The sequence below is a fragment of the Haemaphysalis longicornis genome, unplaced genomic scaffold, assembly GCF_048455015.1.
Source record: "Haemaphysalis longicornis isolate Haplotype H1 unplaced genomic scaffold, Haemaphysalis longicornis Haplotype H1 scaffold_6, whole genome shotgun sequence".
Lineage (NCBI taxonomy): Eukaryota > Metazoa > Arthropoda > Arachnida > Ixodida > Ixodidae > Haemaphysalis > Haemaphysalis longicornis.
This window is the reverse complement of record NW_027526407.1, coordinates 193,356,312-193,382,168: the sequence shown is the minus strand read 5'-3', so window position 1 is coordinate 193,382,168 and position 25,857 is coordinate 193,356,312. Positions and strand designations below refer to the sequence as shown.

General features: G+C 45.1%; 1 long non-coding RNA gene across 1 annotated transcript in view; it reads right to left on the bottom strand.

Moving 5' to 3' along the window:
* Nucleotides 1-12,003: 12,003 nt before the first annotated feature.
* Nucleotides 12,004-25,857, bottom strand: part of LOC144142140 (uncharacterized) — an 80,214-nt gene continuing 66,360 nt past the window's right edge. The window contains exon 3 of the long non-coding RNA XR_013316856.1: nt 12,004-12,238. This is a non-coding gene — a long non-coding RNA (uncharacterized LOC144142140). The remainder of the gene's footprint in view (nt 12,239-25,857) is intronic.

Genomic DNA, 25,857 nt, shown 5'->3' with positions numbered 1-25,857 from the left:
TCCTACACTGGTACCCGCTGATTGGACATTTAATGAGTTTGAGTTGCTTCAGATTTAATAGAACTAAATTCACAAGTTTTTTCTTCAAACGGGTATAAAGGAAAATTCATTCATTATAAGACATTCAATTTGGTATAATTAAGACAACTGGTGAACAATAGAAAAAACACCTAGAAGAAAGCCCTGTGTATTGCTGACACTTCAAAGCCTTGTAAGCGAAACGTTGAGCCTATCCTGGCGTATACCACGCGGCTGTTGTTCTTAGCCTCGACAAAGGAAACACGTACGTAGTCGCTGTTTGCCACCGCGGGGTAGTAGGCGACGCTTCCTGAAAAAGAAAATAGGCTGCGTTTTAATTGGCTCCGGCAAGTTACTTTTACTATTATGCATGACAACACAATTGTGCACGCAAACGTTATTACTCCGAAACTACTTTAGCGCAGTGATACACACTAATTGAAGCATCAAAGCACTAAGTTACAAAGCGGAGAAGCCCATGCACACATACAAAAAAACCGGATGTGTAAACAACTCGTCAGATAACATCAAAATATAGGTCCCTGAAATCAATTCCTTAGCAGGCCTATTTTCGGTTCAGTTCATTCGCGGTCCAGGTAAGAACGTGCTTAAAGTCATCACTAAATGTTGTTTATTTTTAGTAGGTGACCGCGACGAGTTACGCGTTTGGTAAGTGCATTGGCATAATATTCGAAAGTAATTGCTACCAATATTTAACCTAAAGAAGACTATGTTAATTATGTAAAAAAAAACCTTGGCGTGTGTATTTTCTTAGTGAAGTGTAAGCTCATAATTCGAACTTCATTATCTCGAAATATTAGATTTTTCTAACATACAGTTTGCTCCGGTCAAGAATCTATAGAAGTGTAAGCATCGAAAAGCCCATTGCTTTGAACGTGAAGGTCTTCACCCACGGATACTTCTAACTACGCGTCACGGCACCGGCGGATTGGTGCCGGTTGCACTCCCAGAGAAATGGCCCCACTGCCTACATACGAAGCTCCGTTGCCTTCGGAAAGAAGGTAACGGATAAAGAGAAGTTAAATCGGGAAAGAACAACCTAGAACAATCATATCGGCCGTTTTGGAAGAAGTGTCTTTACCCCCTACGTATATGTTATCAAGGGTTCAAAGTATGAGGCGTGCTGACAGAAGGCATCCGTTCTTTGGTCAGAAACCGGGAACCAGCCACTGCCGGGGAATTCGAGGATGTGGCGCACGAAGCACCAAGGAGGACATTGCACGGGAGTTATGATTGCTTGGAATACTACGCTTCTCTTCTTCAGTTTGGGAATACGCAAAAGGAGGCCTTCCTCTAGACTCGCTAGTTCGACAAAATGTTTCAGCTTTTGCCTCCAAGCAGACAAACAATGTTTCAATAGTTTCCCATTTCAAGCATTCAATTGCTGCCACGTTTTACTGCTCCAGAACCGCATTGTACGACTTTTGTGCCTCACTTTTGTTAGTTCGTAGTTGCAGCACTTCGAACTGAGGTACGCCTACAAGGAGTTTGAATTAACGCGTATTTACTCTGTAAGGTCTGGTCATTACCCTACTTTCAAAAGTGTTTCGCCATAAAATTATATTTAGGGGGAATGGAGAATGGACCTACGTGTCCAACAATCTCTGCGGCTAGCTTCGCAGCTTTTTGATTATTCAACGTAAAATTTTCAACGTAAAATCGTAAACGTATCGTAAAAACGTATTATTCAACGTAAAATCGCATGCAGAGCATGCCGAATTGCATGCCAACCTCCTGCCATATTGCATACAGAAAAGTTAAAAGTTTAAAAGAAAAATTTATCAGGTTTTATTATGTTTTGGGGAACATTTTCAGAATTGTTTTTACAGGCACAGGGCTGAAACTTTTTTGTATGTGTAAAATGCCTCAGGGTTTCTTCCTAAAGTACAAAATACAAGTGACAACAGCACTTGATTTTTCTAAAAAATATTTACGTATCACCAACAAACACTATTCATTTTCACCGCAAAAGTGCGAATAAAAAATAGGTTTGGTGGGAACATGCTTATCCTGGTACAGAATCTGTTTATTAAACTGATTATAACTCCTCAAAATCTGAATTTGAAAACTCCAATAGTTGAAAAGAAAATGTTCCTTTTCTCGGTTGTAATGGTGTTTAGTGTAGTACCACTTGAAAGTTTTCATTTCATTTCTTTTTCAATTTTGTCACTTCTTCACTGATTTTTTCACAGATTCTTCCACAGATGCTACTATCACAGTGAATTTCATGCGTGCAGGATCAGTGTAATAGGCCCCAAAAAACCAAGCACGATTAACAACCAAAAGGAAGGACGGAAAAGAGTGGCATTGCCGCAAGTACTCTATTACAGAAGAATTCAAGCAACTATGCAAAATATTTGCGAATAATTTAAAAAAAAGCTTTTTAAAGCAAAGATAATGAAACCACTACTGTACGTAACACGATATTTGCAGTTAGTACTAGGGTGAGCCACTTGTGGGCGCATTTGGCGCCATTTTTAAGTGACGCCTAGTGCGCATCTGAGGATACCACTTCGTGGAGACCTTCTGGAACATGTTAGAATATTTTAGCAATATAATAGGAAAATCACAATTTTGGGCGGGTTGGCCTTTCGCCGTGTTAATAACCGAATATGTCCACAATGTGTCACCTGTGGGGCACCGGTTGTAATTCTTGTGACTAGAATAAGGATCAGAGAGAAACACTGTAGTACGATGTAAAATTGATAGTACAGATTCCTACTATTGTGCAGTATCGGATTTCAACTTCTTGACAAACAATTTGAGAAAACACAGGTCGCGTTCTCTTCAGCCGTATTCTTTCTGGCATAAAATGAGTGTTATGATTTTGCCTAGTTACTGTACCTTTGTTACATGTTAAAAGTTCCCGTTTAGAAGGGTGAGGTAAACATATTGTCTTTTTTGTACTTACTTTCCTCCAGAGAATGGTTCGTGTATGACATCTGCTGTTTAATTGCAAAACTTGCGCAAATGTTGAGCATGTTAGAAGTTTGAAGGACATAATAATGACAACAATATTCCCCACAAAAATGCACAACTATCTGCTAAATGCTCAGTTTTTCGGGCTCATTTTTTTGCTGCAAAGTTTTTATGAAAGCTGTTAATTTCCGAAGAAACATGAAGCTTTCATGTGGCATATTCGGTTTCCTTTCTTTCACCAAATTAGCACCATCGCTTCAAACCTGTTAGAGGCACGTAAATACCTCCGCTTCTTCTACTTCTACTCGAGACATTGAATGGGGCGTCCTCGGGCTGTCATTCATTCCCAAAGTCGATTTTAATTTAGTCATGTTCTCAAGGCAGAGAAAAAAATGTCGAACACAGACGGCAACAAATCGGCCACAGTACAGCAAGACAGAACCGTTTGGAGGTCAATGGAAGGCACCTTTATTTCTGCGGTGGACCCAAGGAGGCTGTTGTTATTGTTGATGGTGATGGTCGTGGTGGTTTGTGCAATCCCACGGCTTCCAGTGTAGCACCCCAAACACACGGTCTACAGGTCGTGTTTCGACGAACTTGTTCAGGCAATATCATCGCGTAAAGTTGGGTAATGACGTATTTACCCTTTCTCTGTCCCCGGTCTGCTGATGCAAACGTGTTCTTGATTGGCTTCAACATTTTCCAGAAGTGCTCGCCATCTGTTTCACGTTATTACCGTAGGTGATAAGTTTATTATTAAAAAGGTAAAAAAGTAAAAGGCTTGCGCATACGAACTAAAAGAGACGTTCTACGGCTTGCTCTTCTAGCAGTCATGATTCAAGACTGTCTTAAGACACAACATAAGCAAATGGACCTTGGATATTGCGTCACGATAATTTAACGCTAATTGTTGGTTGAAGGTAATTTATTGTTCGTTATCCCTTCAAAAGGCAGCCGGTGCTTACGGCTTTACAAATTCTGGTTCTTGCCTTTTCCGCAGCTTTTTTGCAAGGCGCATAAATGGTGCGTAAAATAAGATAATGAGCATTACACGTTTTATACTCTTTAAAATATTTAGGAATTTGAAGCTGGTCAACGTTTTTAAGGCTGTTATTATGTTAGGGTTCAGGAAACTTGTGAAAGTAATTTACAAGATGTACAAATGTAATATTGCTATCATGGTAGACCAGATTCGATTGCCTCGGGCAAAACTAACAAGTTTAGCGTTTTCTGTTTTGTCACTTTTGTTTTATTTTTGTGCCTTCTCAACTGGGCTTTCTACCTATTTTACACCTGTACCTAAGCCTAGTGGTTTATTATTAGTATGCAAAATGTGTTCTTGACTGTTTTCTTTCCCACTGTGTTGTTGCCCACTGAAAAGCCAGTGTGGTCCAAACGTTTCTCTGTAGCAGGCGCAATTCATGAAGAAATGGAAGGACATGGGCTAGCGCCGTGGCAGTGTTGGCCCGACAAGTCCGTGGCCACAGACTCTGCTACAAATTCTTTACTTCCAGCAAAGAAGAAACCACCTGGCACTCAGAAGCAGAAATTCACAAAAACTTCAAAAAGCGGACGCAGCATAGTAACTAGAAAGTGTATCCATGACAGATAAGACTATCGGCAATGAGCTGCCTCGTAACAGCGCCACGAGCGGCTTCTCTTGTAGAACGCGACGCAGACCACATAAAATACGGGTGAGAACAATCGATACAAATATCCTCCTGATGAGCTGCCGATGTCACCATCGCTTTCGACGAGCGCAAAGCAGACATGGCCCCGGCAGCCAGCTACGCCCTTAAAGAGGAAGTCTCTGAAGAATTTATGGCGGATAATGTTTTGAAGGTTCATTACACTGAATAAAAGACGATATTCAAAGCGATGACGGTAAAGGCTTTAGCAAAAGGAAACACCTTACGAAGACAGGTCAATATGATGGGTCTGTCTCTCTTGTTGCTGAGTCGACATAAAACTTGACAAAATGTCACCGCCACACAACAATAAATCGGAGGCCTGAACCAGCTGAACCAGCCGCCTGTGGGAGTATCGAAAATACGTTTTCTTAGCTCACCCACAAGCGAGTTTTTACTTTCACCCGTGAAGAAGCTCGATAGTAATTTTTCTTAGAACGGCAATCTAACCTCTCCGCTAATGCTTCTTCTTTCGCAGTCTGGAGGATGTTGGCCAAAGTAGTAGTTGGTTGGCTGCCGGTCTAATGAGGTGCGTACGGAACGTTGGCCAAGTTGATGTTTACCAAATTAAGCAACCACTATGCAGGATCTTTACTTTTGGCTGTGTCATTAAATTGATTCTCTCCGATATTGTCCTCCACGGGCTGTGGACTCTGATCTTTCCGTGAAAGCTCATGCATAGATTTCCTCAAACATCATGCCAAGTTGAGGAATGGTGCTTTCACTTCTCTACTGCTAAGTTGGGGTGCATGATCATTCAAAGGCGTGCGTTGAGTCATTGCCAATATTTGTGCCGAAACTTACAGAAGCAAGCTTAGAAAAGTATTTTCTATTTCACCAGAAACGCTGGCTGTAACTGGGGCTTTTCTTCGTGTACGGATGTAGTGACCGTAATGCAGTTACAGTAAAAAATAGTCCGGATACAGTTGCCTGTTCAGCATTCGGCCTGAAATCTCCCTCGATTCGGCAACATATTTGCAAGTGTGCCCGTCTACTTCTCTAAATATTGCTCACCCATTGATTGTATCTCGCCATTGGAGTGCACCCCTACCATGCAATAACTTGACCTTTAGATCCTCCTCCGAGCAGTCGACGAATGGTTTTACTTGATGAGACGTTGTGGGGTGGAGTGTGTCTGGATGTCCTCTTGTATGCCGTATACTTTGATTTCTGGCAGCTTTGCAGTCGGGACTTTTGTCGTGAAGTGTTTTTTCAAGCTGTCATGTGTCTTGATAAATTCGTCAAGTGTGTCTGTTCCGGTTTTACAACTGGAAGAGATGACTATCCCTTCTCTTGACGTCCTGATATTAACATTCCTAAGCACTATGTCCGCGGGGTCAATGGTCTTCTTAATTTCCTCAATTACCTTTACGAAAGGAAGGTTTGACTGCACTACAAGGGCAGTTTTTGTTTTTTCCCTTGTTGCAGATTTGTCTGGCTCAGACATTGAGAATTCTTTTTTGGGCTATATGGCAGCTCCTGGGATAATGGCATGCGCCTCTCTGAGACCCTCGACCTCCCCTTGTGCAACTTTAGGTTCTTGCTTTGCTTCAAGCGCAATCGTCTTTACTCTGGTGTATTCTGTAAGTAGAAAGTCCAACTCTTCGTGGATTTCTTGTACTTGGTACTTGTTTGAAATCGGCATCAAACACTTAAAGAATCTGCGGTCGCTCTTTGCCAGCTTGGCCAGAAGAGGATCATCCTTGCCTGGATAATTTGTGAGTGCCTGGATAATTTGTGAGTGAGGCTAGGGAAATCGTCTTCACAGTCTTCAGTGCTTTCACTCATTGTCGACTGTTGTACTGGGAAGCCGCATTTTGATGCAGAGCCATCTGCTGCGATTGCGTTTGTGAAGGGAAGTGTCCTTTCTTCTTTGTATCCCTGCACTTGTTCCAGGTTTTCTGCTTAGTCTCCGAAAGAAGCACTTATTTAGAAACCTCTGCAGAGTCCGAGGCAGGATCTGACGATTCTTCGCTCATTGTGCCTTCGCTTTTCTTTCTGTGAAGTTTGCTCCTTGTTTGATACGCGTTTTTGCATTTTTCGTTCGTTCGTGTCATCGTTCATCGGGCTTCTGATCGTTAGCAGGTTCCAAGTTTGCAGCCGAAATGGGCGGTTCATTTTGTTGGGAACCTTGGTGTTAACATTGGTTTAGCTACTGTTTTTGGTCATGGAAATTTATATCACGTTTTGAAACGTTTTTGGTCAAATCCGCTTAATTTGGTGATTTGGTTTTTTTCGGTCTATAATTACTGGGCTGCTGTCCTTATAAAACGACTGCCTACATATACGGGCCCCGTTCTGACGTGGTTTGCACGGTTTTTTTCGTTCGATGTGCAGTTTCTACGAGCAGGGCCGGAACAGCAGTTGCCTAGGTATTGGGTAGAACGTTTTCGAGCTACATGAATGGGTTTTGAGGTGGAGTCACCTACTGTATGTCTATTACTTTGAATTTTCACGGGATGACTTTGCGTTGAGAGACTGGGGTACTTTAGCAGGTTTCGGCCAGCTGACAAAAAGTGTCGTTTTCAGCGGGAGATTTTACTCACTGGAGCTGCCATGGGTGACAGTGGTCCTCGGTCAATTGAAGATTTTCACGGGTCACTGGCATACAGGCAGTTCTGAGTGTTTTTGTGACGCAAACATAGGCGAAAGTGTTGCCCGGTACAGTCCGTTTTGGTTGTGTTGATGGGTTCGTGCGGGCTTGTAGTCAATGATATTTCACTCGAGTGGCCTCCAGGTGTTGCTGAGGCAGGTATGTGATTAATTTAGGGGACACACTTGTGAAAACTATTAAAAAAAGCACTTTTTCTGGGTTCACGGAGGAGCGCGGGCCAGGGGCTTCAGCTATGGTTGCCAAATGCGCAGACTGCTTTAGCATCTGCCACACGGGTATTCCATTTGATCTTCATTCCTCGTTACGTGATCCGCACCGATGCGCTGGAGAGCAGTGACACCCCTCAGAAATTCACAGAAAGTCTGTCACGACGCACTCGCGAATGCCCGAGCAGCCATGCGGGGTGCAGAAAGGTACAGAAAGTTGCAGGAACGCGCGGCAATGCTTATCCGCCGCCGCAAAGCCACGAAGTCCCCCGCTACCCACTGTGCTCAGGCCGGCCGGAGTGGAACGGATGGGATAATCACTGCATGCGTCAACAGTGAAGACTCCGATGAGGGCCGTCAGCCGTCACACAGCACGGGCAGGCGGAAACGACGCTATTTTCCTGCGGCCTGCAGTCGTACCGGCTACAATACCAGTCCGATGTCCACAATAAACACAGGCACACATTCACACCTTTAGGTACGTGGATAAACCGGAGAGGGTAGCACAATCGTCCACGCCAGGACCCCGCACGAGTACAGCCTCGTTCGGCTGGCGGTGTAACTATCGCACAGCCGTACTCCTTGTCAGGCCTAGTGGAGCCGCGGTCACGTCGAAAATACGAAGTCCGCGAAATTTGGAAAAAAGTCACTCACGAGGTATTCTCCGGTATCACCAGATGCCGCTCGGAGAAAATATTAACTAGCAGGTGTTCTTGACCGTTGTGTGGTGGATTGTTCCTGTTTCCCGGCGTAAAAAAACTGGATCCTGTACATCGCCTGTCAGACTCATTCGGCCCCCTTACGGCCCCCTCGCCATCTATCATCTCCCGATCCCGCCTGCATTGGGGAAGAAATCATTGAAGCCTGCCACGACGAACCATAACCAAGGGTCCTCGGCATTGAACGCACAGTTGTAAAATACAAAGCGATTGAGAACTGGCTCCGGCTTACACCATATTCCAAAATCTATGTCGGGAGCTTCCATGGCTGCTAGCGCAGAAAACGCTGTAGACGAGACAATCCGGACTTGTGCAGCCGATCGCTGTTCATTTTTACACTTATGCCAATTTAAATAAACACTCTGGACCTACGCCTTACGTAACAAGACGAGAAAATGTAAATTGTCGCTCAGCACAGACCGGCGCGTTTCCGACGAGAACTGCACAAAACGTCACAAAGGTCTTGAACTACCAAGTTCGGCGGTGACGTGGAGGCCCTGAAGTACGGATCAGGGATCGCGGAGAGGACTTTACTACTAAGCTCGCGCAAGAAGTCTTACGCTATGGCAACAGCAATTACTTAAGAACGACGGTATGTCAGCCCACACGGAATAGCAGAACGCCTGAAGATGAATATCACCGACACGCTGTTTATGAACGTCTCCGCTACTTATGACGATGCAGACTTCAGCGATGCTTCGGCAAACTTACTTAGGAGGTCGTCTCTGAGAGCGACTCCTGCTCATCACGATGACGCACGCCACCCAAAGCCGTCCACGTGATTGCCCTATAAACCTTACGAATTCAGGTCATAGAATTTTTTGGTTGGACTAGCATTATATTTTAGCATCGTGTTCACGAATGTTTATAGTGGTATAATGCTGCGAACAACTCCTTTTGTTATGTTTACTGCTCTGTGTTTTTTGCCAATGTTTCACCGCTTCCAACTACATCAGCTATGTTGCAGTTCCCTTCACTTATTCCCCTCTTTTTCCTTTGCATACAACCTTTGTTATTTGATTGTGAGATTGTTTCCCTCAGTCATCACCTGAGTATAACACTGTTCCTGTTCTTGATATAATTTGACTGTTCCAGGAAGGAGGGTACGATACATATATTCTCGCAATAAAAAGCCACAGTATCCAATTTGCAGCTTCTGAATTGTTTTCTTTTCCTTGTTCTTTTCTTATCAGAAAATTGTATGAAAAGAAACAATGAATAAGTCAAAATGTTGCGCCTTGTGACAGTAGAGAAAGGTGTAATAAGGAGTGGTTACGTTTACTTTTTCAGAGAGCGAAGCGAGACTGGAGAACACATTACCAAATACCAACGCGTTTTACTGAACATCACAACGTGAAAAGAGGGTAATTCTATGGGGAGAAAGTTCCAGGCGTACTGCCATGATACAATGATGGTCAGGACAAACACAGAGCTCAGTACCATAATGAACAGGTTCAAACTTTGTGTTCCCGTGACGAAGGTTGCCACATATAGAATGTTCCCCGGCCATCCTTTCCCATTTGCATTGAGAACATCCTCGCGCCTAGTACTTTACGGAAAACTTTCTGAGGAAAAATATGAACGGTCCTGGAACGTTTGCGAAAAAACGAGTTTTATTCCTGCTTCAAGTCATCGTCAAGTCATCCCCAAACATACAAGCACCTGAAACAGTCCTACTAATATACCGAATTCACTCATGAAGATGTAGGTCATTGTTGCCCAGATGTTGGTTTAGATTTTTTCCGTTTGGGCTTCTGACGTTTCTTACCACTGTAAGTTCTGGGAATGTATCTCCACTTACACTATTGCCCATTTTGGTTGGAAATTCAATGTCTGTCAAGAGAGCCAGGCCCTCCTGGTTGATCTCCTCTTGTAATTTCCTCCCTTTAGGGTTAGTACTAAGGTATCCTCATGAGGGGTGCGGGGCGTACAAGTCGGGCTCAATAATGACCGATTCCCTCTTAGCTTGCCCCAAGAAGCCTCTGCTGAGTTCAGCCAGTATCTGAAAACGGTCTTTAGGAGTGCTGTACACGTTAAGGATGTGTATTCTGGTTGCACCTGTACTGTTGGGGAGGGTGGTCACATGACAATGTGACATGTCCATGTCCAATGGGTCTTGTAAAATGGCCGTGTAATGGTTGTGCACTAGTGTGGCCGTGTACTAATCTTGTTAGTACGTTGCGTAATCCTTTAACTTGATAGGCGTCACATATAGTTCTTCTAGGAGAATGGCGGCTGGGGTCTGCCTTGTCGAGAGAAAAAGAGGCTGAGGGCAGATTGTTTATGCCCGTAGCCCGGCACTTCCACTGCCATACGCTTAACTTAGGGGGCTGTGGCATATAGAGTCTCTATCAGATTACCAGTCTTCTGGCATAGATATTGGCTTCTTGCGTATTTATTTGTTTTCATGAATTTCTCTTTGTGTCATGGTGATATCCGCTTGGTTGTATCTTCGGTTTATTGCAATTTGTTTTCCTAATCCTGTGAATTTTTGCTGTGACTTCTAGAGCTGGACTTGTGTTTCGTCTCAGAAGGCTCTAAACTCTTGCATGAGTTGCTGGTAGATGTCTCCCAGAGAAGGTAGGGCTGTGGTCGCACTTGCCCATGATGCTGCGGCTGCGCTTGCAGGGGTTAAGAGTTCGGGTTGGTCTCAATCATACCGTGCATCTGAGTGTTCTTCTTTGTGAGTTCCTCAGTGCGTGCCTTCTGGGCGGCTAAGCGTGCTTTAAGACTATTGTTGTCTTTTTGGAGGGCCTGCAACTCGTCAATTTGTTGAATGTGTTGTGCGTGCGGGGAAAAGGTAGGCCAATCTGCACAGCTCACCTTACTCGCTGTGTTTTCCTTACTCACTAACGTAGCGAAATAGGTAAAGCGATCATCCCAGCGTCCCAATATTTGATATGTTGAGTCGCCTCTAAATCTTTCTTTACTTCATTTTTTGTCTTCGATGTTCTGTCTTACTAGAAAGAAGCTGTCGCAACTCTGCTACGTAATCATAGTGTTAAGTAGTGTTGCAGCCTTCAGTTTATCTCTCACCGCAACCTGTGCAGTGGATGTCTGTCAAGGTGATTATACTAGGCAAGAGGTAAGAGTGTCACGTTAGTGCCCCTTATTTGTTGTAGCAGAGGTCATAGGGCTGCTTGCCCTCTGCTATGGGTGTGAAACAGAGCCGCTGAAATCCCGTCGGCGCGGAAGTTCAATTGATTTTATTATTTTTTAGGTAACTGATGGCAGTCATAAAAGTAAAAAAAAGGCGTGGTAACTTTTAAAATATGCCTTTTTTGGGACTTCCTCGAGTTACATTGTTGCTGCTTGGTTAGTCGGCAACGAACACTTCTCCACTTTCATATGAACGCTAAAACACTTGCTCCGGTACTGCATTGTACCAAAGGGCGTTCATACCAGCAGCTGACCTAATAAAATGTCACCACCGAATACGATTAAAGTTTCATGTATGCAAAGCAGTTGACAGGAAAGCATAGTTTGCCACATACCTGCAGTATAACACCTTTTACAGCACTGAGCCACATTGACTCGGAAGGGTTGCAAAACGCATCTTACGTGAATGAAGTTCCCAAGACACACAAAAATGTGTGCTCTCTGTGGTGTGTCGTTAATTAAGTACTTTAAAAAAACTGCACTTTTAGAAACATCAACTGGCTTCAACACATGTCTTTTAAAAATGGGTGAATCAAGTGACACTCAGAATTTGAACTGATTGTATTGGGATGAATTTCCGTTTTCGTCCCAGTATTCAGCCTTGTGCGCTACAGATCTTGGCCTTGTGTGGCAATACTGTTCAAAGAGTGACACTCGGCTTTTTAATTATTTTATTAGGATAAATGTCCTTTCTTATCCCAGTGTTCAACCATTCGCTTTAGAGAGCTTCGGCTTGTGTTGGACTGTCGCAACATAATTATTAAAGACCACTCCATCTTGCACCACGAAACATCTTGTGTGTCAGCCGTAGTATTTATACATCTTGTTCGGTACGCACTGGTCTCCTTTGCATTCGCAATATTTTCCACAGAAGAAATTGTATCTTTTGGCGCACTGAAAAAAAAACGTTGTTTTACCATAAATGTGACAGCACGCCGACTTGAGTGAATTTTGTACAGTGTAAGATGATGTAAGATGATGCATTGTAAGATTTTGTAAGATGATGCATTGCGTTGCAGGAGCACACCACCTATACCATGCCCATTGGCGTCGGTGTGGAGTATAGTCGGAGCGTTGTCATTAAAATGGCTAAGTATGGGTGTAGAAGCAAGACCCTGTTTGAATTCCGGAAACGCTGTTTCGCATTCTTTAGACCAGGTAAACGGTGTCCAGGAAGCTAAGAGCTTGTTTTAGGGTTAAGCTATTGCCCAAAAGTTCCGTATGAATCGACGGAGGTTAGAAGCCAATCCAAGAAAACTGCATAGTTTTTCTGACGAAGAGGTCCGGGAAAATTTATCACGGCTCTCGTTTTATCCGGATCGGGGCGAATGCCATCCTTGCTCACAACGTGCCGCAATACTTTGATGGACGTGGTTGCAAAGTGGCATTTTTTTGCATTGAGTTGAGACCAGCCTCGCTGAGGCAAGTTAATACTTGGTCGAGGCAATGAAGGTTCTCGGCAAATGAGGAGGAAAAGATAACAATATCGTCCAGGTAACACAGACACGTTTTTCATTTAAAGCCACGAAGGATATTGTCTATCATTCTTTTAAATGTAGCGGGAGCATTGCTAAGCCCCAATGGCATTACATTAAATTCGTAGAGGCCATCGGGTGTTGGGAAATCTGTCTTCTCTTCTTCGGCTTCGTGCATGGGGATCTGCCACTATCCCGATCGAAGATCGAGACTAGAAAAAAATTCTGCCCCTTGCAAGTTGTCGAGTGCGTCGTCGATGCGCGGCATCGGATAAACATCCTTGCGAGTGACATTGTTGAGGGCCCGGTGATCCACACAAAACCCCACGGAACCGTCTTTCTTCTGAACTAGCACAACAGGTGATGACCAGGAGCCAGCCGAAGGACGAATAATACTTCGCTTCAAAAGGTGGTCAACGTTTTCTTGAATAATTTGACGTTCTTTAAGTGAAACGCGGTGCGGGCGCCGATGGACGACACAGGAACGTTCCGTTTCGATACGATGGGTGGCCATAGAAGTCTGCCCCAGAACAGAAGAGTTAGTGTCAACTAAAGCTGTGTGCTTTTCGAGTAGGGTCAATAGGGTGTTTCGTGGAAATGTCGGAATTGATATTCGCACCAATAGATGCAGCCGGCGGTTTAGGATCAGCAGAATTGTCCACTGTCGCAAAAGAGTCAAGAGAAAGAACGTCAACGGCATAATCGTGAGGCACAGAAGCAATAGCGGCGTGCTGGGGTACGAAGACGATCTCCGACGTCGAATGTTTAGCGGGGAGATGGGCAGATCCACGAGAAAAACGGAGAAGGCACGGCGGTATTAACAGTCGTTGAACAAAGAATTTTCCGGTTGGTGCAATCAACACTTCGCCGTCAACAATTTGGTCTGATGACACTAAAAGAACAGCTTCTTGTCCAGGGAAACGTGTACACTCGGAAGTCGTCACCAAACGTAGATCTGACATGCTATCGACATTGCGAGCTCTGTTCTTGCGATATCAATCATTAGTTGACCACAGGAGATGACAGCAGGTGCCAAATATAAAAAGTCCCAAACCAGAATTACTTGATAGACGCACGAAGAGAGTACTGAAAACTGAACGTGATGGCGACTGTCATTGATGAGTATGCGCACAGTACAATATCCTGAAGGCCGAATCACATCCCCATTCACACTACGCAGAGCTAAGCCCGAGTAAGGAGTCCTCACCTTTCTTAGTCGAGAGCACAAACCTTCATGAATGATTGATATGCTGGCACCCATGCCTACCAATGCGTCAACAGGAATTCCCTCAGCGATGACAGTCAAAGTGTTCCAATGCCGGCCCGGGGGTCTTATATTTTTACTTTGTGTTGCAGTTTCGCCCCCAAAAACTGCAGGACCTAGTTCACCGCCTTGTGGCTGGTATCATTCAAGACTGGTCGCAGAGGCGACACAGCCCAACGGTGTGGTGATGGTGAACGGCGACGTTCGTTTGGGCAGTTGCCAGGAAAGTCAGCGGAGTCAGGTGGAGAGGGAGAACGACTTTGCGGCGACGTGTAATGCTGTTGGCGGTACCCGTAGCTAAAACGCATGTCGTCGCGCTCGTAGTTGTCGTAGCCACGTCGCTCGTCCTGTTGACGCCGGTGGCAAAACCGCGAGATGTGGCCACGTATACCGCAGCAATAACAAACCGGTCGGCCCACACTTATGTCCTGTCGGGGTGGTCGCCATGCCTGTTAGGGAGAACGGGGACCCATAGCCGTAAGAATGGCCGCCACATAGTTGGTCGCAGGTTGAGCCACGATCGGGGTCAGCGGCATGGATGGTCGCCGAGCAACCTCTGAGTAGGATGGAACCGTCAGAGGAGTCCGAGGGTCGGGAGGAGTGAGGTCTCGGAAAGCGGCAAGCTCCTCTTTTATGATTTCCCTAAGCCAGTAGCAGAAGGCTGAACATAGGTACCAGGAGCACAAGGAGAACGGTAATCACGGAGCTCTTCACGGATGATAGCCCAGGTCAGCGCCCGCAGGTTGTCATCTATGGGGGTACTTCGGCGTGATGACCTCCTGCTGCAGACGGATAGACTGCAGTTCGTCCAGCCCTTGGGAGGTCGTGGTTATATCAGCGACAGTTGGCGGGTTTTGAAGAGCGAGAGCCGTGAACGCAAAATGATTGATGCCCTTCATGATGTGACGAACGCGGTCTCCCTCCGACATGTCACTGTTAACGCGGCGGCACAACGCAAGAACATCCTGAATGTACGAGGTGCAAGTCTCGTGAGCCTGCTGGACACGGCTTTCTAGCTTTTTTGCGGCTTCAGAGCGAGCAGCGGAAGAGCCCAAAATCTGGCGCAGTTGCGTGATGAAGGCCGGCCAGTCACTGATAAGGCGCTCATTGATTAAAAACCATGTTTGGCTGCTTTGTGCAGGGACCACGAGATGTTTTAAAGCTTCGCCTGATCGTCCCACCTTTTAAAAGCGCTGAAGCGCGCGAAGGTATCAAGCCACTCCTCGACGTCCTCACCCGGAAGGCCAGTGAGTATCGGCGGACCCGCTGGTGGCTGGTTACGAAGTAAGGTGGGAAGGCAGCCGAACCCACACAGCCGGTTCTGGTGCCGGTTCCGCTGGAAGGTTCCACTGTAATAGGCATAGTGTCTTGCGGTTAGCGACGACCTGAACGGAGCTCCAGGGGTGCACTCACAGATGGAGGGCAAGGGATCAAAGCGCACGCTCCACCACTTGAGAGGCGGCGCCAGGAGACTGGCGGACGACATTTATTCGGCGAGCGCTAGCCTGGCAAGAACAGCATCTATTACGATGGCGATGATGGTGCGTCCCAGAAAGACGACGAGCGATGAGATATATGATGGACGCACACAATGCAGCGACGACGACAAAATACGAAGGCGGAATTGGCCAGTCATAATACTGAGCTATGGCCTGATCACGGTACATTTAACATTCGCGCTTTTAATATATATATATATATATATATATATATATATATATATATAGTCGTGAAGTGGAGTCCTTAGTTGCTGCAGGAATACGCACAAAGTAGAAGTACGCCCTTCGGAGACTTTATTTCCACCGTTTCGACCTGAGACAGGTCTTCCTCAGGTCTTCCTGAGGAAGACCTGTCTCAGTCGAAACGTTGGAAATAAAGTCTCCGAAGAGCGTACTTCTACTTTGTGCGTATATATATATATATATATATATATATATATATATATATATATATATATTTATTTGGTTTGGTTGCCGTAGCAAATAGTAACAAATAAGTATAGCTTCTAACAAAACTGTTTATTGGTCGACGTTTTGATCGGATGCCGATCTTTCTGAAGACAACATTTCGTATTTCTGTGCACGTATTCGGCGTCCAACGACGCCGAAAAAATAGAGAGGGAGGATTTGGGGAGGAAGGTAGGAACAAACACGCTCTCGGCGAGGTGAGGTGAAGGTTTGCAAAAAAGAGAGAGAGAGAGAAAAAAACGAAAAGAAAGAAAACGCAAAACCAAAACAAACCTAAACATGCAGAAAAGAGAGAGGAGTACACAACTCTTTCAAAAACACTGTCCTCCATCGTTCGTCAGCTTGTAGAACGAGTGACAGGTAGCGCCCGCCCGGTTCAGAGGGGGGGCGCTCTGCTTAAGAAACGAAAGCGCAAAGCATTAACAGAGACGCTCTCACACCATCAATGGGAGGCACAGAATTCTAATGGTCACTGATCTTACGGGAAGAGTTTACAGGAAGCGGTCGCAGCCGCACACATATCTCAGTGACGCCAACCCTACAAAACAAACAGGCAGGCTTGTTAAAAGTGTAGGTACGATCTCCGCCCTGTGGCTCAAAGCATGCACGATTCCGCCTACCGGCAGGACGGGCGAGTGCCATTTATCATTCTTAGCTGTATTCTTCTGCCCTGCCCGGGCAGCCGACAGGGTCGTCCCTGACCATGAACCAGGGAGAAGAAGCTTAACTAATCCTCTAACCGCACGCGGTAGTCGCGCGGGTCCTTTGTTGGAGTAAACGGCGGCGGGCGCCTCGATGTTGTTTGTGGCTTATGCCGCCTGTGCGAACACCCCAGGAAGGGAATAAATAAAATAAGAATAGCTTGATTACTTGTTTAAACAACACAGAGGCTTACAATTTAGATAGGGGATTATTCTGCAGCCAGATTATCAACAGCATGTATAGACGATATAATGCCCGGGCTAACATTCATTCCTGCCTTTACGGTGTTGAATTTGTAAATAATGTAAGATTCACGTTGTTCGCGCTCTCTTGTAGTAGAAAATCCACAATGTAAAACTGTGACCCTGATGGAGTCAAACGGGTGGTATTCGGAGTTAATATGTCGTGATAAGGGTAGATCCGGGAGTGAACGAACATGTGCGCGATGGTTGTTGAAGCGCATGCGGAATGCCGTGTCCGTCTGGCCAATGTATTGGATCCCACAAACGCCACACTCCAGAAGGTACACCACATTAGAAGAGTCGCAGTCGAGTGTCGCGTGAATTAGATGCTTGACATGTGAGTTGGTGCTTTCTGCCACTGTGGTTGTCTGCATGTGTTTACATACGCGGCACCGTGCCTTTCCGCATGGTCGACACCCACCCTTGGGTGCCCTCTCAGGTTTGGCGTGTACAAGGTAATCTTTAATATTTTTGGGGCGCCTGTATACGACCCCAGGAGGGGTGGGGAAGAGTTTCGAAAGCCGTTCACTCTGTTGGAGCATGTTAAAGTGCTTTTTCAAGAATTTGTTTATGTTTGGGGAGTTGACCCCGAACATCAAAACTAGGTTGCCTCTCCCCTTCTGGTTTAGTTCCTTTTCATGGTGCAGCAACTCTTGGCGATCAAGGTTGACCGCTTTGCAAATAGCGTCGTTGACTATGGGTGATGGGTATTGTTGCTTCGCGAGTACATTGCGCAAGTTTTCTGCGTTTGCCTCGAAGTCCTCGGTGCGGGAACAAATTCTCCTAAATCCGTGGGCCTGCAAGTATGGGATACTCGTTTTGCAGTGGCGCGGATGACAACTGTCGAAGTGCAGATACTGCTGCCTATCGGTAGGTTTTTTGTACACGGCAGTGATCAGTTCTCCTTTGTCTGTATTTATATGCACATCAAGGAAATTGATTTTCGTGGTTGAATAGGTATAAGTGAATGCGATGCTTGGATGGGCCTTGTTGAAACACTCGATGAAGTCGATTAGATCATCCTCCGTACCGGTCCAAATAAGGAATACATTGTCCAGAAAGCATTTGTAAAAGAATGGCTTAATTTCACGGGTTGATAGAAATTTTGTTTCGAGATCGTTCATAAATATATTAGCGTAGTTGGGTGTCATTCGAGTACCCATCGCAGTGCCGTTTATTTGTTGGTAATACTGATTGTGGAATTCAAAGCTATTTAATTCCAGCACTAGCTTGGTCAATGTTTCAATGACTTGTGGGCTTGGCGACTCATGGTCCCGATGTATGCTATAGGATTCAACCAGGGCTTCAATCCCATCTCGGTGAGGTACATTTGTGTACAGAGAAGTTACATCTATAGTTACAAGGAAGGCGTCATCAGGAATTTTTATGTGGTCGATTTCCCGTAGGAAGTGGTTATTATCACGAAGATACGACGAATGGGTAGCGGGTATTTGCTAAATAAGGGAGTCTATGTAGCTTGATATTGGTTCGGTGAAAGTGCCTCTTCCCAAAATTATTGGCCTACGAGGGTTCCCTTCTTTATGAACTTTAGGAAGCATGTAAAACCTTCCTGGCGTTGCGTGTGCTGCTGTGTGTGCTTTACAGAGGCGTGGCTTTACAGAGCCCCAGAAAGAACGCTGCAAGGTGTTTCACTGGGTTTCCAGCGAAACACCCTGCGAAACCCAGCGAAACACCTTGCAGCGTTCTTTCTTGGGCTATCAACAAAAAACCCCAAAAGCCTCGTAAACCACCGCAACCAGCCAAACCCATCGCCAGATCAAACAGCGCACCACCTGAACAACCCCAAGGCCCGGACCCAGGGCTCTCAGCCACAAGCGCATCTCCGTCGGAAAACCTGCAGACGATCGAGCCCAAGCTTGGTAAATCAGAACTCAACCCACGGACTTCAACGAGTCTACAACCTTCTGACCCCCAGCCGAGCGCGAGAGACTGCGAGATTCTGGAATCCAGTCCAAAAAACGAGATAAGCCCTGCCACCCCCGCCGTAAAAAGGTACAATCTCCGAAAACACTGTGGCTCTGCACGTCGCATTTGCATGAATTGACATCCTGGCCGCGCAAATGTTCTGACATCCTCTCCCTCAGATGACACCCGTGATCAGCTGCTGACGCCTAATTTTTTAAAGATAAGGAAAACAATTGACAAGCGTTTGCGCCATGATCTACATGTGCGTACACTCAAAATATACCTAAAGGCTGGGACCGCCCCCCGGGCCTTCTTCTATCATTAACACCATCGATGCTTACGTTTAACAAACGTGAAACACAAAATTGGAACGAAACTCTTAAATCCGCATCACTTCAGCTAACTAAAATCGTAGTGGATCATTGTGATAATACACTCGCGTCTCTGAGGGCGGAGGAGCTTCGTGCTAGGAATAATATTGTCCTTTCTGCGCTGGAGGCAAGCGAACTGGAACTTTTTGAGAAAAAGAAGACAGATGAAATAATAAGAATCAAAATAAAAAATTGTCAAGGGATAAAGTCCTATACTCAAACGAGTTTTCTGTTTTATACTCAAACGAGTTTTCTCAAATCAATTCAGCTCCGCACCACACAGACATTGGAAATTCCAAAATTACACCCCCAATTCCACCCTGCAAGGGGAAAGAAATGTCAAAAACTCAAAAGAACATAGATGAAAACATAATTAACCTCTCCGGGGTACAGCTTACTATTTATGAGCGGTCAGTAATCTCGCGCGGGCTGACATTTTGCCCAAGTACCGGTCGATACAATGAGTTAGGCTTGCTGAAAGATCTGGACAATTTTTCACAAAATTTTCGCCTAGAAGAACATTTTTTCGATAAGCCGGACAAAAAGCGCACTGCCCAACCCTCCGTCAATGTAGGGCGGCAGTGGACACCGAAATCAGAGCAGGAAAAACACTTGGACTCGTACATTGAGGCCGTTCAAAGAGACGTCCTCCGGGCTTATAACGCTCGCAAACCAGGGGCCCAGAACCTTTTTAAAGAGGAGCGCGAGGCACTTAGGGCCCTGGGTGATCGAACAGACATTGTCTTAAAACCGGCCGATAAAGGTGGAGGTATTGTAATACTTAGTAAACCAGACTACATTCAAGAGGCCGCCGTCAGTTAAATAACGAATTTTTCTACCAAACACTTGACGCGGATACAACTGTTGAACATCAGGAAATAGTAACAACACTAAATAATCTTGCCAAAATTGGGGAAATAGAGCCACGGCTCTGTAAAGTACTTACCGCAGCACACGCAACGCCAGGAAGGTTTTACATGCTTCCTAAAGTTCATAAAGAAGGGAACCCTCGTAGGCCAATAATTTTGGGAAGAGGCACTTTCACCGAACCAATATCAAGCTACATAGACTCCCTGATTTAGCAAATACCCGCTACCCATTCGTCGTATCTTCGTGATAATAACCACTTCCTACGGAAAATCGACAAAATAAAAATTCCTGATGGCGCCTTCCTTGTAACTATAGATGTAACTTCTCTGTACACAAATTTATTTATTTATTTATTTATTGTACCCCTCAGGGCCAAAGGCATTACAGAGGGGGAGTGGGTTACAAGCAAAAAAAAAAATAATACAGTGCAGTGAGTATAACAACAAAAACATTAGATTGTTCCTGAATATACAATATTAGCTAGATTCTCGCGAAAATTCAGGTTATCATTAATATTAACAATGTCACGGGGAAGGTGGTTCCATTCGCGGGATGTACGGGGGAGAAATGAATGACAGAAGGTTTTTGTGTTGCATAATTCAAGACCAACTTTGTGAGAGTGATCAATGCGATTGGAAGTGTACGGGGGTGGTGGAATTAATTTACAGAGTTCCGGGTGGTGATACAATTTATGGAACAGGGTTAGACGAAAAAGCTTTCGACGAGAAGACAACGTAGGTAGGCCAAGTGTATTTCTCATTGCTGTAATGCTTGCACCTCGGTTATAATTGGAGAGAATGAAGCGAATTGCACTGTTCTGTACAAGTTCAAGTGCAGTTAGCATTTCGTGAGTAGTATCCCATATCGGCGCGGCGGACTTTAATTTTGAACGTACTAGTGTTGTAAAAAGCAACAGTTTAAGTTCGGACGGGGCGTTAAAAAAGTTTCGCCTTATATATCCCAGCATACGGTTAGCATTGTTAATAACGTATTCGACGTGAAGGGCCCAGGACAAGTTTGATGTGATGTGAACGCCAAGGTACTTATAAGAGACAACCAATTCTAGAGCGGTATTATTAAGAAAATAAAGAGACGGAGTGGTGTTTGTACGAGATACACGTAGGACTTTACATTTCTTAGTGTTGAGCTCCATTCGCCATTCATGACACCAGTTAGCGATACTAGTAAGATCAGACTGAACAATTGCGCAATCGTTGTCGGTGTTGATTTCTCGGAAAATCAACACCAAAAATCAACGGCTATATACCTCACCGAGATGGGATTGAAGCCCTGGTTGAATCCTATAGCATACTTCGGGACCATGAGTCGCCAAGCCCACAAGTCATTGAAACATTGACCAAGCTAGTGCTGGAATTAAATAGCTTTGAATTCCACAATCAGTATTACCTACAAATAAACGGCACTGCGATGGGTACTCGAATGACACCCAACCACGCTAATATATTTATGAACGATCTCGAAACAAAATTTCTATCAACCCGTGAAATTAAGCCATTCTTTTACAAATGCTTTTTGGACAATGTATTCCTTATTTGGACCGGTACGGAGGATGATCTAATCGACTTCATCGAGTGTTTCAACAAGGCCCATCCAAGCATCGCATTCACTTATACCTATTCAACCACGAAAATCAATTTCCTTGATGTGCATATAAATACAGACAAAGGAGAACTGATCACTGCCGTGTACAAAAAACCTACCGATAGGCAGCAGTATCTGCACTTCGACACTTGTCATCCGCGCCACTGCAAAACGAGTATCGCATACTCGCAGGCCCACCGATTTAGGAGAATTTTTCTCGCACCGAGGACTTCGAGGCAAACGCAGATAACTTGCGCAATGTACTCGCGAAGCAACAATACCCATCACCCATAGTCAACGACGCTATTTGCAAAGCGGTCAACCGTGATCGCCAAGAGTTGCTGCACCATGAAAAGGAACTAAACCAGAAGGGGAGAGGCAACCTAGTTTTGACATTCGGGGGCAACTCCCCAAACATAAACAAAATCTTGAAAAAGCACTTCAACATGCTACAACAGAGTGACCGGCTTTCGAAAATCTTCCCCACCCCTCCTGGGGTCGTACACAGGCGCCCCAAAAATATTAGATTACCTTGTACACGCCAAAACTGAGAGGGCACCAAAGGGTGGGTGTCGACCATGCGGAAAGGCACGGTGCCGCGTATGTAAACACATGCAGACAACCATGGTGGCAGAAAGCACCAACTCAAAATTCAAGCATTTAATTCACGCGACACTCCACTGCGACTCTTCTAATGTGGTGTACCTTCTGGAGTGCGGTGTTTGTGGCATCAAATACATTGGCCAGACGGACACGGCATTCCGCATGCGCTTCAACAACCATCGCGCATATGTTCGTTCACTTCCGGATCTACCCTTATCACGACATATTAACTCCGAAAACCACCCGTTCGACTCCATCAGGGTCACACTTTTACAGATTGGATTTTCTACTACAAGAGAACGCGAACAACGTGAATGTTACATTATTTACAAATTCAACACCGTAAAGGCAGGAATGAATGTTAGCCCGGGCATTATGTCGTCTATACATGCTGTTGATAATCTAGCTGCAGAATAATCCCCTATCTAAATTGTAAGCCTCTGTGTTGTTTAAACAAGTAATCAAGCTATTCTTATTTTATTTATTCCCTTCCTGGGGTGTCCGCACAGGCGGCATAGCCACAAACAACATCGAGGCGCCCGCCGCCGTTTACTCCAACAAAGTACCCGCGCGACTACCGCGTGTGGTTAGAGGATTAGTTAGGCTCCTTCTCCCTGGTTCATGGTCAGTAACGACCCTGGCGGCTGCCCGGGCAGGGCAGAAGAATAGAGCTAAGAATAATGAATGGCGCTCGCCCGTCCTGCCGGTAGGCGGAATTGTGCATGCTTTGAGCAATGGTGCGGAGATCGTACCTACAGTTTTAACGAGCCTGCCTGTTTGTTATGTAGGGTTGGCGCAACTGAGATATGTGTGCGGCTGCGACCGCTTCCTGTAAACTCTTCCCGTAAGGTCAGTGACCATTAGAATTCTTTGCCTGCCAGTGATGATGTGAGAGCGTCCCTGTTACTGCTTTGCGCTTTCGTTTCTTAAGCAGAGCGGCCCTCCTCTAAAGCGGGCGCTACCTGTCACTGGTTCTACAAGCTGACGAACGATGGAGGACAGTGTTTTTGAAAGAGTTGTGTACTCCTCTCTCTTTTCTGCATGTTTAGGTTTGTTTTTGTTTAGCGTTTTCTTTCTTTTCCTTTTTTTTCTCTCTTTCTCTTTTTTGCAAACCTTCACCTCACCTCGCCGAGAGCGTGTTTGTTGCTACCTTTCACCCCAAATTCCCCCTTTCTCTTTTTTTTGCGTCGTTGGACGACGAGCTTATAAATACGTGCACAAAAATACGAAATGTTGTCTTCACAAAGATCGGCATCCGATCGAAACGTCGACCAATGAACAGTTTTGTTAGAAGGTATACCCATTTTTTACTATATATATATATTACATATATATATGTGTATTTATATATAAATATATATATATATATATATATATATATATATATATATATATATATATATATATATATATATATATATATATATATATATATATATATATATATATATATATATATATATATATATATATATATATATATATATATATATATATATATATATATATATATATACACAGAAATAAGGGTGGAAGTCGAGAAAACCTCGGAAAGCAAAGTGGAGGATGTGGTGGATCATTGAAACAGTATACGAATTTGGAAAGAAAGACAGAAAGTGAAGAAAAAATGCCCGCCAGGTGGGATCCGAACCCACGACCTCCATATGCTGGCATATATGCTGGCATGGGTGCCAGCATATCTATCATTCATGAACGTCTGTGCTCTCGACTAAGAAAGGTGAGGACTCCTTATTCGGGTCCAGCTCTGCGTAGTGCGAACGGGGATATGATTCGGCCTTCAGGATATTGTACTGAGTGCATACTCATCAATGGCAGTCGCCATCACGTTCAATTTTCAGTACTCTCTTTGTGCGACTATCAAGTAATTCTGGGTTGGGACTCTTTACATTCGGCATCTGCTATCATCTCGTGTGGTCAACTAATGATTGATATCGAAAGAACAGAGCTCGCAAGTGTCGATAGCACTTTAGATCTACGTTTGGTGACGACTGCCGAGCGTACACTTTCCCCTGGACAAGAAGCTGTTCTTTCAGTGTTATCAGACGAAATTGTTGACGGCGACGTGTTGATTGCACCAACCGGAAAATTCTTTGTTCAACGACTGTTAATACCGCCGTGCCTTGTCCATTTTTCTCGTAGATCTGCCTATCTCCCCGCTAAAAATTCGACGTCGGAGATTGTCTTGGTACCCCAGCACGCCGCTATTGCTTCTGTGCCCCACGATGATGCCGTTGACGTTCTTTTTCTTGACTCTTTTGCGACAGTGGACAATTCTGGTCATCTTAAACCGCCGGCTGCCCCTATTGGTGCGAATATCAATCCCGACCTTTCCACGGAGCAAACGGACACTCTATTGGCCCTACTGGAAAAGTACAAAGCTTTATTTGGCACTAACTCTTCTTCTATAGGGCAGACTTCTATGGCCACCAATCGTATCGAAACGGAATGTTCCTGTGTCGTCCGTCGGCGCCCGCACCACGTTTCACTTAAAGAACGTCAAATTATTCAAGAAAACGTTGACAATCTGTTAAGGGGAAATATTATTCGTCCTTCGGCTGGCTTCTGGTCATCACATGTGGTGCTAGTTCAGAAGAAAGACGGTTCCATGAGATTTTGTGTGGATCACAGGGCCCTCAACAAGGTCACTCGCAAGGATGTTTATCTGATGCCGCGCATCGACGACGCACTCGACACCTTGCAAGGGGCAAAATTCTTTTGTAGTCTCGATCTTCGATCGGGATAGTGGCAGATCCCCATGCACGAAGCCGAGAAAGAGAAGACAGCTTTTGCAACACCCGATGGCCTCTACCAGTTGAATGTAATGCCATTCGGGTCTGCAATGCTCCCGCTACATTTGAAAGAATGATAGACAATATCCTTCGTAGCCTTAAATAGAAAACGTGTCTCTGTTACCTGGACGACATTGTTATCTTTTCTTCCTCATTTGCCGAGCACCTTCAATGCCTGGACCATGTATTAACTTGCCTCAGCGAGGCCGGTCTCCTACTCAATGCAAAAAAATGCCACTTTGCAACCACGTTCATCAAGTATTGGGGCACGTTGTGAGCAAGGATGGCATTCGCCCCGATCCGGATAAAACGAGAGCCGTGATAAATTTTCCCGGACCTCTTCGTCAGAAAAAACTATGCAGTTTTCTTGGATTGGCTTCATACCTCCGTCGATTCATTCGGAACTTTTCGGCAATAGCTTAACCCTAAAACAAGCTCTTAGCTTCCTGGACACCGTTTACCTGGTCTAAGGAATGCGAAACGGCGTTTCCGGAACTCAAAAAGGGTCTTACTTCTACACCCATACTTAGCCATTTTAATGACAACGCTCCGACTATACTCCACACCGACGCCAATGGGCATGGTATAGGTGGTGTGCTCCTGCAACGCAATGCATCATTTTTGGAGCACGTGGTTGGCTACGCCAGCCGGACGTTGACGCCAGCAGAGCGTAACTACGCA